The sequence below is a fragment of the Cupressus sempervirens genome, chromosome 10, assembly GCF_028749045.1.
Source record: "Cupressus sempervirens isolate cs-2001-9-10 chromosome 10, ASM2874904v1, whole genome shotgun sequence".
Classification (NCBI taxonomy): Eukaryota; Viridiplantae; Streptophyta; class Pinopsida; order Cupressales; family Cupressaceae; genus Cupressus; species Cupressus sempervirens.
Genome location: NC_143127.1, coordinates 409674955 through 409691426, shown reverse-complemented (window position 1 = coordinate 409691426; position 16472 = coordinate 409674955).

Genomic DNA, 16472 nt, shown 5'->3' with positions numbered 1-16472 from the left:
AGGGACTCTCAAACACAATGTGAAAGGAGCCCTCATGTTTTTTTTTAATTCAATGCAACAAGTTTCGGGTATTCGATTTCATAGCGAATACCTAATAATATTGGGTATCTGATTTCATATCGGATACCCAATAATATCGGGTATTCGAGTTGAAATTGGAGACCTAATACGACTTGGTCCTAACTTTTTAGCTTTGGTATTAGGATGGGTCGAAAAAAGTCAAAGCATATTTTGAAATACTTTTAGTCATTTTCAAAATCTATTTTTTTCACATCACCACTTTTTGGCACACCATGATCCTACACATACCTTGGAGAGAAAGATAGTTATGATGGGGGAAGATGAAGACATAGAAATGGAGGAACATGAGACAAATATTGAGATGGATTTGGGAGTGGTTACCTCAACTTAGGATAATCCCACAAAGGACAAGGCCTAGATATATGGAAGAGGTTGATAAGGGGAAGAAAAATGGATTTTCTACTAGATAGGATAAAGGAGATGGAACTAAGTTTCACTAGCTATTTTGATATCCCATAGAGTACAATTGTATCCCTAGAAAAAATATACAAAGAGGCTGTCACTAACATTGAGTTGGGAGTCATTGAATCGACCCTCTACAAAATCCAATGTGAGATCCTAGAGAGATCTATTCATGGTGTCATCACTAGAAGGAGCAAGATGAAGAAGGAAAATGGAGTAAAGACAAGGAAGAGGAACAAGTAGCAGGAGACAACATTGATTGGTAGAATAAGCTTTACCAACTAGAGAAGGACTAGAATTCTATCAAGAAGGCTTGATAGTTTTGTTTCTATTTTATTTTCTATTAATAGTTATTTCTAGTTTTAGAGATGTTTATGTTTTTAAGGACAATCTGAAATTTATTATTTTGAAGTTTGGTAAATGTTACAACAATGGTTTTTGCTGGCTAAACATTTTGAGAACTAAGTTCTAGTTTGATTATTATTTAAGTAAGATGCTTAGTAGGATTAAATCTATGATTTCCTTGAGCAATTAATTTTATGGTTATATTGCGAAGGATCATGGTGTTGTTTGGTTAGTTATGATTTTCATTATCTTTGATAAATTTTCTTTGACATATGGATTACTTTGTTGGTTTATAATGGTCTAGTCTGCTTCTTAGTTACATGGCTCAAGGTTGATAATAATATATAATAGTTTTATGTGCTCAAGGCCCTTTTCCTACCTTTATTATCAAACATTGAACATATTGAACATTGTTATTGAAAGAAAATGAAGATTGTGTACCTCTTGTCTTTTCTTATATATTTGTCATCAACACCTTTCAAAGAACTCATTAACTGGTTCTATTAAAAGATACTAAATGTGTAACATATTAATAGACCTTAACTATAAAAAACCTACAAATCCCAAAATATGATGCAAAGATTTTATAGAATATTTGTATGTCAAATCAAATATACTTCATGTCTTCTCACAATGTTTTGCAAAGTCATGTGGCATGATGCTATCCATTATTCTCTCTATCTTCCTCAATTATAATGTGCTAATTTTTCTTATGACCTATTGACCTTTGTGACAAATTTGTTTGTTGTAAATAATTATTTGAAGAAATTTTTTTATGGGAGAAGATGACAAAATTCTAAATTTGAAGACATTGTGATAACAATTTTTTTTTTAAAAGAAGAGTGATAGGTAATGTAGAAGATCAATTGCACTCAATTATTGTGTTCATTTGATAAATAATATTGTAGAAAAAATGAATAAGTACAAAAGCTGCATTACTTTATTTCAACATAAGCTTTTTTTCACAAATATTCTCGTTGTCATACAATAGGAAAAAATACTAGAAATAGAATAGTAGAACAACAATGCTACAATGGATAAATTTTTTGTTGTACAAATTTATGTGAATAGTATTAGAAACAAGTAATAAAGAAATTTTGCTACTCTAAAAGATGGCATCTACCCAATATTCATTATTCACCTCCATACGTCAAAACAATTGGAAACAAATAGAAACAAGGATGCATAGCATATAGTTCCTCCCGATGTAGAATTTGGGTAGAAATTTATCTACTTAAAAAGTGTAAAGTATCTATGTAATTTAAACATTGAATACAATATTTATAAAATGTCTGCAAAGAGTAATGGTATCTTATAAAAGATATATTGTATTTGTTATAAGATCAAATAGTCATCCTTAATCTATGCAAATCTTTTTAAATTTTTTTATGATAACACAGTTTTGAAAATGAGGTAATATAATATAGTAATTGTCAATTTGTTTTAAGAAAAAAAAATTTAGTGCAAAGGGACAATATATCTTATTGTTTTTAAATTATTTTTAAAAAAATGTTACCTTTGTTCTATAATTCATCAATCATACTTGAAAAAATCTTCTAATAAAAACCATTAGATCTCCTATTTCAATAAGATTTAGTTACCATGATTTAATTATAAATATCAAAATTATTATATTAATTATTGAGCATAAAAATATAAATATTAATAATAGTTATATAATTCAATTATAACTATTAAGAAATCTAATTTCTTTAAAATAATTTATAATAAAAAATAAAGATAAACTACTATCTTTTTGAAAAAGCTTTAAGTAAATAGTATATGCTTATCAAGAGAAGATGCATTCTAGGGTTAATAGCACCAAGCTTCCATGATTTTTTTCAAAGCACTTTTGTTATAGTATGCAATAATTCATGATTGTATAAATCAATTACATTACAGGGAACATGAGAATATGGAATAAAATCTTCATGAGGATTTAGATAACGATGGTAAAATCACCACCATTTTATCCCTATCCCATGATGTATGGTTATATCTGATTTGGTTTGTTTCAATTGAAACATTATTAGAGAAAAAAGTAAAATCTAGAAGCCTCTTCAAAAGCAAGGAACAAGATACCTTATGAAAGGTCAAAAATTATTATGAGGGGAATAGTAAAGAAATTAGGTATTTTTCTTCCATTGAACAAGAAAACCACAATTTTTGTTTATACCCATAAAAAGATGACGAAAAAGTATACCACTAGGAATAGATTCATGACAGTTATTTTATGGTTGTTGTCACAAAAGCTTGCACTGTTGCCTAAAGTTTTTAACTAAAGGAAACCTTGGTAAACATGGAAAAAATCTCCAAGTTGTGGGACTTGAACTATGAGATTGAATCTCTGGAGAAGGCCAACTTCCTTACTATCAGGGTGTAGGGTAAAAGTAAGCTCTATCACCTTTCAGGCTTACTTATTAGAACAACTGAATTTGAGTATTTCTATATAAAAATCAATTATATTCAAACATATGATCTAGAAAAAATTACTATAGCTAAGTTATATATGGTCTCACACTTTTTCAATTGGAAATGTCTATTAAATGCATGTTTTATACTAGTTTGTATCCAATTACTAAAGAAAAATAAAATTATTTCAGAAAATTGGCATTTCAATAACTCTTACTATTTTTTATAATATTTTTTTAATAGCATATAAACACCATTTTACAAAGTTCAAAGTTAAGAATATTCTTATATAGAGTTTATAGTGTTTTAATTAGATATAATATATTGTAACTAAAAAATTCTACAAGTACGTATTTTAACACTCAAGAAGCTGTCAAGTTTGAGAAAGGAAAAAATATTAAATCATATAGAAAAATTTAAAAATCACATGACATTCTAGAGGAGAGAGTCCTCTTCAAGAATGTATAAATTTTCTTTTGGTTAGAAAATATTTGTTTTCAAAAATGTGGTGGGAGATGAAAACTATTGATTTCAGATGATTTAACTTTCAATCATTAAAAAAGATAAACTATAGGTCTAAAGCTAAATTTTATTTTTGATTGTTATAGCTATATATGTTATCTATAACATAATCTAAGATTGAAGGAAAATAAGTTTATTTCCACATTATTTTGTGGTGGGAACTACACCCCTAATTATGAGCATTTTTTAGCAAGTAAAACTTTGTGTTTAAAATTAAGAGAATATGTCAATTCGTATTCCATATAATTATAAAAAATTATAATCCTAAAATTCATCCATTTCTACACATTTTATTAGTTTACATCATTATCAAATTCTAAAAAATACTACCATTTTTATGTCATTGAAGATGAACAGTTAGCCTTTTGTTAGCCTTTTCCTTTATAAAAGGGTGACATAGGTTTGTGCTTTTACCCTACATCTAACTACTTTTTGAGAGGAAAGGGAGGAGGAGTGCATAAAAGTAAACTACCTAATCTAATCTAAAGGGGGTGATACACCAAAATATTTTGTGCAGTCCTATTTCTACTTTAAAATGCACTATTCATCAATATAATCTCAAAAGACACTAATTCAACCTTTGTTTTGACTCAACAATCAAATACAAATCAAGAACCAAATGGATACTATGAGGAAGGGACTTCACTCCATAATATTCAAGGGACAATAGTGGATACTTTTATGCAAATTGAAGAATGAAAAAAAATACATTAACAAAGTTAAGGAGGTTTTACACATATTAATGAGGAATGAGGCACAATAGAGATTACATTCATGCATAGACAAAAGGGAAATCATAGTAGTAGAGCATGTAATACAATGCTAAAGAATTAGAAAAAAACTGACTTAAGAAGGGTTACAAACTCTACTTTTATAGTTCTAGCATAACTTAGATAGCTTATATCCTAAGAAAAAGTATAACAACTACATTTAAGGTTGCAAAGGACATTCACTACAAATCTAGGGAAGATTTGATCAAGCTACACATCTAGATGTAGAAAAATAATATCTTTCACCAACAAAGCCCTAAAAAGTGGCTACCATTAATGCCTTAACCAAGTAGATGGATAAAACAAAGGTGGTGGAGTGTTCCTTGCATAAAACAAGCATGGAGAAACACCAAAAAGTGGTTGAGCTTAATTGATGATTGGATTATAATTTAATAAATGCATCTGATAGTGTTGTTTGGTGCAAAATCGGTTGTGTCTTTAGTTAAAAGGAGTCTTCTATCTAATCATGTCACATGGTACAATACGTTTTCAATAAGTTGCCACCTTGTACAACCTTCTTTCTTTCTTTGATGTGTTGACTACCATGGTTTTGCAGCTTTCCAACTGATTTCTTGACTTAACCATTTGACTCGGTGAAACCGTGATGTCTTTTTTTATGCTTGATCATTGCATCATAGCCAATAATTGAGTTAGCATAAAATTCTTGCAACCATGTGATCATGGTTTCCTTAAGATGTGATTGCATCATCGCAACTTTATTTCTTATCCCTGGCATTACCCAACAATGATATGAAAAGTTGTTTCACTATTTCACAGCTTCAAGCCCACTTAACCTTTTCTTCTTTGTGACATGAGTGATTGAATGAATAAATTTTTTGTTTTATCAATTAATTCATTTGAAATTTGACCCCACCATTTCCTTTCTAACTTTAACCCTCTAGGAATGTGCCACATGCCAACATTTTGTTAGGATTAACCTCAAATAGAAATAATAGTTACATGCAAATATAACAAATACCAAAAAATAGTAGATTGCATTAAAGAGAACACAAGACACCAAGATTTAACATGGTTCATCCAATCCCTAGGCTACGTCCACCAATAGCAAGTCCAATATTATTATTATCCATTCATCATGAAATCCCTAACCCTAAACCTTTTTATACAAGCTTTTTTCACTTATAAAATTAAGGCTAGAATAATAAAAAATAATAACCAATGCCTTTTACAATATAAGGGCATTTTTGGTTTTAGGGTCACTACCCCTAAAAACCCCTATGAGGGCATTGCCCCTACACCCCACCCTATACTAAAATAGGAAGTGCACCTAGGGTGCAGCTCCAAGACCCCACAAGAGCATTGCCCCTTGACGCTATCTTGGGGGCGCTACCTAAAAAACCCCATAGAAATAATCTAGATTGAAATCATGTTGAATAAACCTCTTAGTCTAATTAGGCTCCACATCACAACAATCTCCCACTTGGAGACTGATCAGACTCCACAATAATAACCTCCCACTTGGAGACTAATCATAGCACTGCTAATCCTATAGCTCCCACTGGAATATATCAAGCCACCCTAGACTTTACTATTCTTTTATTCTATTTAGTCTAGAAGACCAACTGAAGCTGAAGAGGAATTCAGCTTCTCCCTTGTCACAATCTTTGTGAACATATTTGTTGGATTGTTATTTGTATGTATCTTCTCTAGCTTTAGCTGTCCATCATTCAAAACTAACCAAATGAAATGGTACCACAACTAAATGTGTTTTTGTCTTTGAATGTAGAGCCAAGATGAATGACACTTTGATTATCTGTAAAAAAATAATTATCATTATAAGGGTCTCCTAATTATTCCAAGAAGAACTAAAGCCATATCATCTCCTTAGTTTCCTCTATAGGAGCAACATACTCTACCTCTATAGTGGATAAATCATTAACCTAGAAACCCAACTCACGACTGCACCACCAACAGTAAATACATAACTTGTAGTATGCCATTTGGTATCAAATCCCCTTCCAAATTTTGAGTCAATATATCTCTGTAAATCAGTAGTAGAGCCCCAAAAGTGTAAACACATACTGGATGTTCCTCTCAAATATCAGAAAATCCATTTAAGTACATTCCAATGCTCAATTCCTAGATGACTCATATACCTACTAATAAATCCCACTGCACGTGTAATATCTGGCCTAGTACATACCATAGAATACATCAAGCTTCCTATAGATAAGCATAAGGTACCTTAGACTTGATCTTGTCCTTCTCTTCTTATGTCTTAAGACACATCTCCTTAGTCAACTTCAAATGACTAGGTAAAGGTGTGCTGACAACTTTAGCATTCTCCATAGAGAAATGTTGCAACACCTTCTCAATAGAATCAACCTAAGATAATGTCAATTTCTTATTCTTCCTATCTCTACAAATATTCATACCAAGGATTTGTTTTGTTGCCTCCAAATCCTTCATAGAAAATATACGTGCTAACTAGTGTTTCAACCCATCAATATGATCCATGTTAGACCCAGTTACAAGCATATCATCAACATATAAACATAAAATAATGTACCTGCCATCATCCTACCTCTTAAAATAAACACAATTATCTAGCTAACATATGCTATGTCCATCCTCATGCATAAAACCATCAAATTTTGGATACCATTGTTGAGGTGCTTGCTTCAAGCCATATAAATTTTTTTTCAATTTGCACACTAAGTTCTCCTTACCCTCAACTTCAAATCACTCTAGCTATGCTATAAATATCTCTTTATCCAAATCACCATGAAGAAAGACTATTTTAATATCAAGCTACTCCAAATGCAAATCTTTAGTAGCCACAATACTTAAAACAGTGCAAATAGAAGTCATTTTAACAATAGGAGAGAATATTCCATCAAAATTGATGCCTTTTTTTTTGTGCAAATCCTTTTACAACTAACCTAGATTTAAATATTTTCTTACCATCCTCTTCTTTGAACTTGTAAACTCACTTATTCTGTAAAGCCTTTTTACTTGTAGGAAACTTGCATAAATCTCATGTCTTATTTTTCAGCAAAGAGTCCATTTCTTCTTTCATTACAGACTCCCACTAAATCTTTGTATCCACCTACATAGCTTTATCACAACATTCAGGTTCACTAGCATTAGTAAGTAAAATAGAATACAAAGAAGGAGAAAATATTTATGGAGGTCTACTCATCTTTGTTGGCCATCTAACATTCACTAAGGTGTCTGGGATTTGTTTTTGCAGTTGTTGCACATCATGAGGAATTACTAGAACATTAGCTTTTGGAGTATCATCCAACACTACATAATCATTTTCTTTCTTCCCATTTTGTTGCAATAGATCGTTGTACAACACTTTCTCATTGAATATGACATCCCCGCTTCTTATAATTTTAAGATTTTTAAAATCTCAAATCCTATAACTAGATTCATTAATGTCATATCCAACAAATACACATTTTTTTGACTTACCTTCAAGCTTGGTTCTATTTTTAGAATCTATATGAGAAAATACTTCATAGCCAAAGGTTCTAAGAAAAGAATAACTCACCTTCTTACTAGTCCATGATTCCTTTGGGATACCACAACCCAAAGGAGTAGAGGATCCTTTATTAATCAAATTTAAAAAAGTATTAACAACTTCCACCCACAAGTTTAAGGGCAACCCTACATGCAACCTCATGCTTCTTACATGTTCCATTATAGTCATGTTCATGCATTCAACCACTCCATTTTCTTGTGGAGTCCTTGGAATAGTTTTCTATCTACAAATACCATTCATGGAGCAATAATCTTCAAATTCATGACTACAATACTCACCACCATTGTCAAATTTGAGACATTTTAATTTCTTTCTAGTCTCCTTTTCAACCAAGCATTTTCATTTCTTAAAAGTTTGAAATACAACATATTTTTGTCTAAGGAAATAAACCCATACTTGTCTAGTTGCATCATCAATAAATGTAACATAATAATGATAGCCACCAAGGAAAGATACCTAAGTTGGTCCCCATACATCTATATGCACAAGCTCTAATTTCTCACTTCTATTTTCCTTCCTGGTCTTTACAAAACTCACTATCTTTTGTTTTCCATACACACACCTTTCACAAAAATCCATATTAACACATTTTAGACCTGGTAAAACTTTCTTTGAATGAAGTACTTTCATACCTTTCTCACTCATGTGTCTAAGTCTGTTGTGCCACAGTGCTATATTAGAATCTACAACAACTATTTGTTCTCCCTACTCAACTGTAGCAACTGTTCTTGAACATTCATTTTTCTTTGAAACAATCAAAGTAGAAGGAACAATATGACTTGTATAAAGATATAAGGTTCCTACTTCCACACCATTTGCTACTACAAGAGAATCTTTTGAAACCTTCCAATTTTTATCATTAAAAGTAACTACACAAACCTCATCACCGAGTTTTCCTACTGAAATTAAATTCCCATTCAACTTTGGAACATGTCTTACCTCATGTAGTAGCCAATGATTCCCATTTTGTAACTTAATCTTAACTTTTCCCTTTCCAACAATCTAACAGGGTTCTTTATTCCCCAAATAAACAAGCCCAAAATCCCCTTGGACATAATCAATGAAATAACTTCTATAAAGTGTAGCATGAAATAAAGCACCAGAATCTAAAACCCATGAATCATCAACACTTTCTAAAGACAGAAGCAAAGCATCCTCTTCAAATTTGTTACTTAACAAATCTTTCTCCTTGTTCCCTTCTAGTTTATCTCCTTCATTAATCTTTGGAGTCCAACAATCTTTCTTCTTGTGCACTAATTTCCCATAGTACCAACAATCTCTTGGTCCTTTGGATTAAGACCTCTTCCCCTTTGAATTTTCTCTTGATTTCCAATGATTTCTAGAATTATTTCCTCTCTCACTCATTTTGCCTATGCTTTGTGCATTCAAAGCACTTCCTAATGTAGATCTAGCTGAGGTTTTCCTATGAGTTTCCTCACTCAAAATAACAATGACCACATCATCATATTTTAGGGTACTAGATCCATAAACATAATTACTCAAAACCATTACCAAGCCATTTTAGCTTTCAAGCAAAGAACACAAAATCAAGAGCCTTAATTTCTTCATAAAAATTGATACCCACAGAAGATAACTGACTAGTAATAGTATTAAACTCATTTAAATGATCTACAATAGATCCACCTTCTATCATTTTAATATTAAATAAACGCTTCATGAGAAATACCTTGTTTGAAATAGTGGGCTTTTCATACAATTTTGCTAGGGTTTGCATCAACTCTTCTATTGTCTTCGCTTTTGTAGTATTAAATGCCACTGATGGTGCTAGGCATAATCGAATTCTTCCAAGTTCCTTTCTATCTAAAAGATTCTAGTTGTCATTTTCATAGATCCTCGATTCTTGGTTTTTCCTTCCAACGACTTCCATAAATCCTTCTGATAAAGATAGTCCTTCATTTTCATTTTCCATAACTAAAAGTTTTTCCCATTAAGCTAGTCAACCCTTAGCTTACCCTCATCTGCCAGCACTCCAACTCAACCATGAGACCTTCCTATAGAGGATCACCAAAAAAAATATGACCATCAAGCTCTAATACCACTTGTTATGATTAACCTTAGACAAAAATAACAGTTACATGCAAATATAACGAATACCATAAAATAATAGATAACATAAAAGAAAACACAAGACACCAATATTTAACATTGTTCACCCAATCCCTAGGCTATGTACACCAACAACAAGTCCCATATCATTATTATCTAGTGATTGCAACTTGATTACAATCTATAATCCTTTACAACTCAATACCATCGCAAGAAGCTACGATATCACCATTTATCATGAAATCCCTAACCCTAACCCTTTTTATACAAGCTTTTGCCATTTACAGAATTAGGGGTAGAATAAAAAAAAAATTGTAGCAGATGCTTTTTAGATTATAAGGACATTTCTAACTTCAGGAAAACCCTTGTGGGTCATTGCCTCTTGATTGGCCCACCATGTACTGCTATAGGGAGTGCACCTAGGGTGCTACCCTAAGACCCCATAGGGGTGCTACTCCTAAACCCCCTTAGAAATAAATTTGAGGGAAATCACACTAAATATACCTCTGAGTCTGATTAGGCTCCACATCACAACACATTTGATTTTTTTGCTTATGATCCTTACTTGATTATCTGGGCCTTTTGGGACACATGTTGACCTATCATTATGTTTCCATGGCTAAAGATTGAGCAATTCCTAATAATGGAAAAATGAAAACCTTTGATATTCTTTATATCTGTTGATAGAGATCCATGATAAAAGTGATCCCATTCATCACATAGTCATGAATTTACATATATTTTCATTATTTGTTGGATTCAAGTTGTGACACTACACTAATGCTGAATATTTAACCTTTATCACCCAATCATGAACTTAACTATGGTTGATTGATTTGACCATGTGACTACATGAAAAAGGCCATCTGTCACTTTCCAACTCAAATCATGATTGACTCTTAACCTTCTGTGACCATGTGAGTGAAGGAAGGCACGACTTCACAACTATTAACTAGATGACTGCATTTTTAACCATGACCCTATGTTAACCATTGAAGATGACCATGTCACATCTTCATGACCAAATTGATGATTAAGTACTAACCACCCTAGACCAAGTGATGAAAGGTATTCACACATTTGTAACTTAAATATTTTAAAGGATAAAACATGAAATGCTTGATACTTATGATATAATGGATAATCCACAGTTTTATCATACCCCTATATCATACGAGATTTAAATAATTGAATTTTGAAAATATGACCATTGGCCATGCTAATCACTGGAAAAAAATCAATTTTGGTGGGAGGGCAAGAATGGCTAACAATTTTGGCAACCTAGAGGGGATGGTAGCCTACTATGCATTGACTAGTGACCTTAAGAATCTATTGGGCTATAGAGTCATAAAATAAAACTTGTGCTTCATGAAACCCTAACTTAGTCTCCACCTTTTCTACAATTGCAAAATTTTTGCAATGTTGCCTCCTTTGCAACCTCAAACCTTCAAGACCTAGCTATCTTATAGAAAGATAATTTATTCTCAACACTTCTTGAAAAATTGGAGACTAACCTAGTATATATAGAAAACACTAACCCTCTCTAGAAGTAGGTCTTGAGGTAAATTCCATTGTCTAGAATTGGTAGGGCATCACTATTGAGCATAGATAGGTGAAAAACTTTGGCCTCTTTTTAACTGATGATAACATAAGGCCCACTCCATATAGCATCAAATTTGGAGTGCCTACCTAGTTTAGAACCTTAGCTTTGGCCCTCTTGTCAAAGTTACTTTTGAGCTGTTGCTAATGTTTCTCAAGAGACTACATAGCTTATTACCTTTTCTCTTCTATCTCCATTAGTTCTTCCATTCTGACTATCATGGCATCATCTTCAATTAGCTCCAATTGATGAGCTATCTCTAGGGAGAGGAACTCCGATGAAACAAGAAGCCTGGCTTCTCTTCCATAAACTAACATGAAAGGAGAGTTACCAATGGCCCTCTTAGGTATGATTCTATTAGCCCAAAAGGCTATTTTTAGTTTTGAATGCCAAAATCTTTGATTGTGTTCAATGGTTCTCCTCATAATTTTGATTAGGTTCTTATTGGAGGATTTAGCCAAGCCATTTCCTTGGGGATAATAATTTGAGGAAGTGCTCAAATATATACTATGATCAACTGTCCAAGAGCAAGAATGGCTCTAACAAAAGATTTAGCATTATATGATATTATGGTTGAAGGAACACAAAATTTGGTAACAATCCCATCAAGGAATTCATCCACTGAAGTCTTTATGGCATCCTTCAAGGCTACTGCCTCTATCCACCTTGTAAAATAATCAATTGTAGCTAAGATCCACTTGTGACTAGAGCTGGAAGGTGGATTAATTAGGCCAATAAAATCTAGCCCCCACTGAGTAAAAGGTTGGTCAACCTGAATAGGATGCAAGGGAAGAGCTATTAATCTTTGTTTTCTTGAAAAGAAAGCACACTTCTCACATTTTCTTATCTACCTATAATAGTCCTTGAATAGATTTGGCCAATAATAACTAGCTCTCGGGTAAAAGAACAAACTTGTGTCACCTTTTATAAAGAAATGGGATATCAAAATGTGATAGTTTAACATTAATGACAAAAAAATGGTATTTGTGTTTAGCATATGAAGATGATGTAAACTGATGAAATGTGTAGAATTGGATGAATTTTATGTCTATAAGTTTAATAAATTTTTTGAGTAAGAATTTATTCATTTTATTTTATATTGAATTCCCTTTTCTAACTATAAAAAATATGGGTTGTACTTCCTATCAAACAAGTATATGCAAATCATCTTCTTTTATTCTAATTTAAAAATATCTTATAGATGACATGTATAGCTAGGGAACAAAAAAGAAATAATTAATTTTGATATATATTTTCTTTGTTATTAGTACTCAAGTTTGACCTTATCAAAATCCAACAATTTTTTCCTCTCATCAAAACTTCCCTATCAAATGTATACCTTATCGAAAAAAAATTACATATTCATGAAGAGGATTCTCTCCTCTAGAGATAAATATGATTTTTTAACTTTGTTGATATGATTTACTTTTTTACCTTTTTTGAGGGAGTATCTTTTGAAATGTTGAAATATCAACTTATAATATTTTGAGATTATAACATATTATAACTAATCAAAATAGTCAAAAGTTTATATAATGATGATATTGAATTTGAAATCTATAAAAGGGTACTTTTAGTTTTTGAAAAAAAAAGAGTTTTTATAGAGAAATGAGATTTGACCAAAACAAGTTTTGGTATCCTAAATGGTAACACATATCTATGATTTTACCATCTCATGATCTTCATGGTTATTGTTCTAGTTAAGAAATGACCACCATTAGGACTATCATGAAATTCCTTGATCATCCTATCAGTTTGATCAAGATCAATACATCTTAATAGGGCTCGATTGAAGTCTTTCCTAAAAATAATTCCACCCACTAAGACAAAAGGAATAGACTGCAATCTAAATTTCCATCTTTTAGCTCTAATTAATCCTTGTGGATATCCTCCTCCTAACAAAAAAGCTTCCATGTCATGCATTTAGTAATTTAGATTCTCATTCCCCTATTGGTTTTGCATCTCCTATAACTAGAGCAACTTCCTTAGTTGACTCCTAGGATGAAATTATCTTCTCATAGAGTCCTTTACCTCTGACCAACTTGGTGATCTTGATGTCTATGTCATACTCCATGACCTTAGTTATCCATCCATCCCTTTTCTCATTGACATCCTTATTCAACAGGAAGTCCTTAACACTTACATGTGGGACTAGGAGTTGGATCCTGTTATGCGATAATAGATATCTCAATTTCTTTAAGGCCCTTATGATAGAGAGGGCATGCTTCTCCACATAACTATAATATGTCATGCCCAAAATACAAGAGTAAAACACACGTAAATTTTTTTTTTATTAAAGATTAATAACACCACTAAGTTCGATATGTTTTTTTTCACAAGTTAATGTTTAGGTATAATGTAAGAGAGATATGAATTGTCCTAATAATATCTTGACATTCCATTTAGTTTAAAATCATCATCCAGGAATAATTTGTTAAATTAAACTTTCATTATTCAATTGAATAATTAAATAAAACAATCGAATTTCAATTAATTAAAAGATCTAACAGATTATTTCATTTATTTACTTTTTAAAAATATTATACTTAAAACACAATAGAATACTAGACCCGTTAGTAAACATAATTTACAATCGACCAAAAATATTAATTAACCCCATAATTAAATTTTTCTAATGACTCATAATTAAATCTAACATAAACATACATCTTTTTAAATAATCATTATAATCCCTAAAAATCAATTCCACATTAATTTAAAACCAATTCATTGTCTTTAAACTTACCACATAAATAATTTAAACAATAATTATATGAAAATTAAGTTAAACTAAATAAGAAATAATAAACTATCTCTAACAATGTTTAACATTATTTAGTTTAAATATACTAAAATCTAATTTTAAGAACTTATTAACTACCTTTAACTAATAATAAAATAACTTCTAATGATAAAATCTACTAACAATAAAACTAACTAAAATTTATTAAATCTAAAATAAATTCTAATATTAAAATATACTCATATTTTAAAAAACATAATAATTAAAATTACTTAAGAAATACACTAACTAAAACTTTCAGAAAAGAAATAAACTAATAATTAAAAACATACTAATCTCTAACCCACATACTACTTAACTAAATTCTAAAACTTTATTCAAAAAACTTACTAATCTAACATTAATTAAAAATCTAACATTTATTATAATAATTTAAAATTACTAAAATAAAATAACACTAAATTTAACTTATACAAAAAACTTACTTTAAAACCTTAATATATAACTTGCCCCACTAATTCATTTCCAAAAAAGCAAGTCAAACATGACATAGGGGCAACTAAGGCAATTTATTTTAGATTTTGAAGGCCTTTGAAAAAGAGAATAAGAATTTATGTTTAAAAGTTTTCTAGGTAAGGATAAAGATAGAGACAATAGTTATGTTATAAAGTTAAGTAGTTAGGATATTAGGATATTTAGGATATTTTGACTTTCTTTTACTATTTAAAAAGAAAAAAAATTATTTATTTAAATTTAAAAAATATATTTATGACTCAATAAGACATTTAAAAGGGATCTTTAAGATGCTCTCTTGAAAGAAAGACAATTAACTTTTTCCCATACAAATTCCAGAGGCATATTTGCTCTATGGAGTAAATTTTTTTTTGCCACATTCAACTTTTTTCTAAGTGTTAATTTTCTTTTTAAAAGTAAATTGGGTTTTTTAATTTTTATTTTCCTGAGTGTTAATTTTGAATGCAAGTTATTTTTTTTGACAAGGGGTATATATATATTCTCAAGACCATATTTATCTAAGTATGGATTTTTGAATGAACAAGGGAGAATATATTATTTTATTTCTAAGTAATGTATTATTCAATTTACATAACTAACCAAGGAAAATATATATCTTTCTTTCTAATATTGATTATAATCATCGAGTTTCAATACTTTGTTTTAAAAAATGACGTAGGATTACTTTACTTCCTAATAATTACAAAAGTAAATCAAAGTCCTAACCATAACATTAAATTTTCTTAATATATCTGGAACTTATAATTGCATAATTATATTTCATCATTTGATCCAATTAATATTAATCAATTGAATGAAATTTTGAAGTATAAAATGCCACAGTAGGGTAAAACATCATTACATCTAATTTCAAGTAACATATGCAAAAAACTAAAACACTTGAAATATCATAAGCAAGAATAATACTCAATTTTAATCAACAAATGTGGTTTAGTCATTTCTCATTTATTTTATTGAACCACCTGATTCAAAGGTTCTACTAGGAAAGAATGAGGAAGAAAATCCAACTTCGTAGCCATTTCAATGAAGAGTTTAAATATAACATTTTTACACATAATTAATATCCCGAAGAGAATTCTCCCAACATATTTGGATTTCAATAACATTTATGAATTTCTTCTTGGCTCTACAATAGGGAAACCATTACAAAGTTCGCAACACATTAGGGTGATCATGGAGAGAATGAAAATTGACCGGGAGACAATCAATTTGAACATGGAGACACATTCAAAACATTCACTCTCATCTAGGTTTGCACAACAGGTTCGTCATTAAACTAGACTAGGGAGAAGGTGGATTTTTCCAACAAGAGATGTCAGCCACAACACCATAACAGGTGCCCTTTCCGGGCTATAATCGTAAGAACTTTCATTCTTCCATTTCATAATTCTAAAACTCAAAATATGGTTTGTGCTGACGAGCAGGGGCTCATAACACCCTACTCTTACCCTCTCCTCATCCTGAGGAGAGACTTTGCACTGTTGG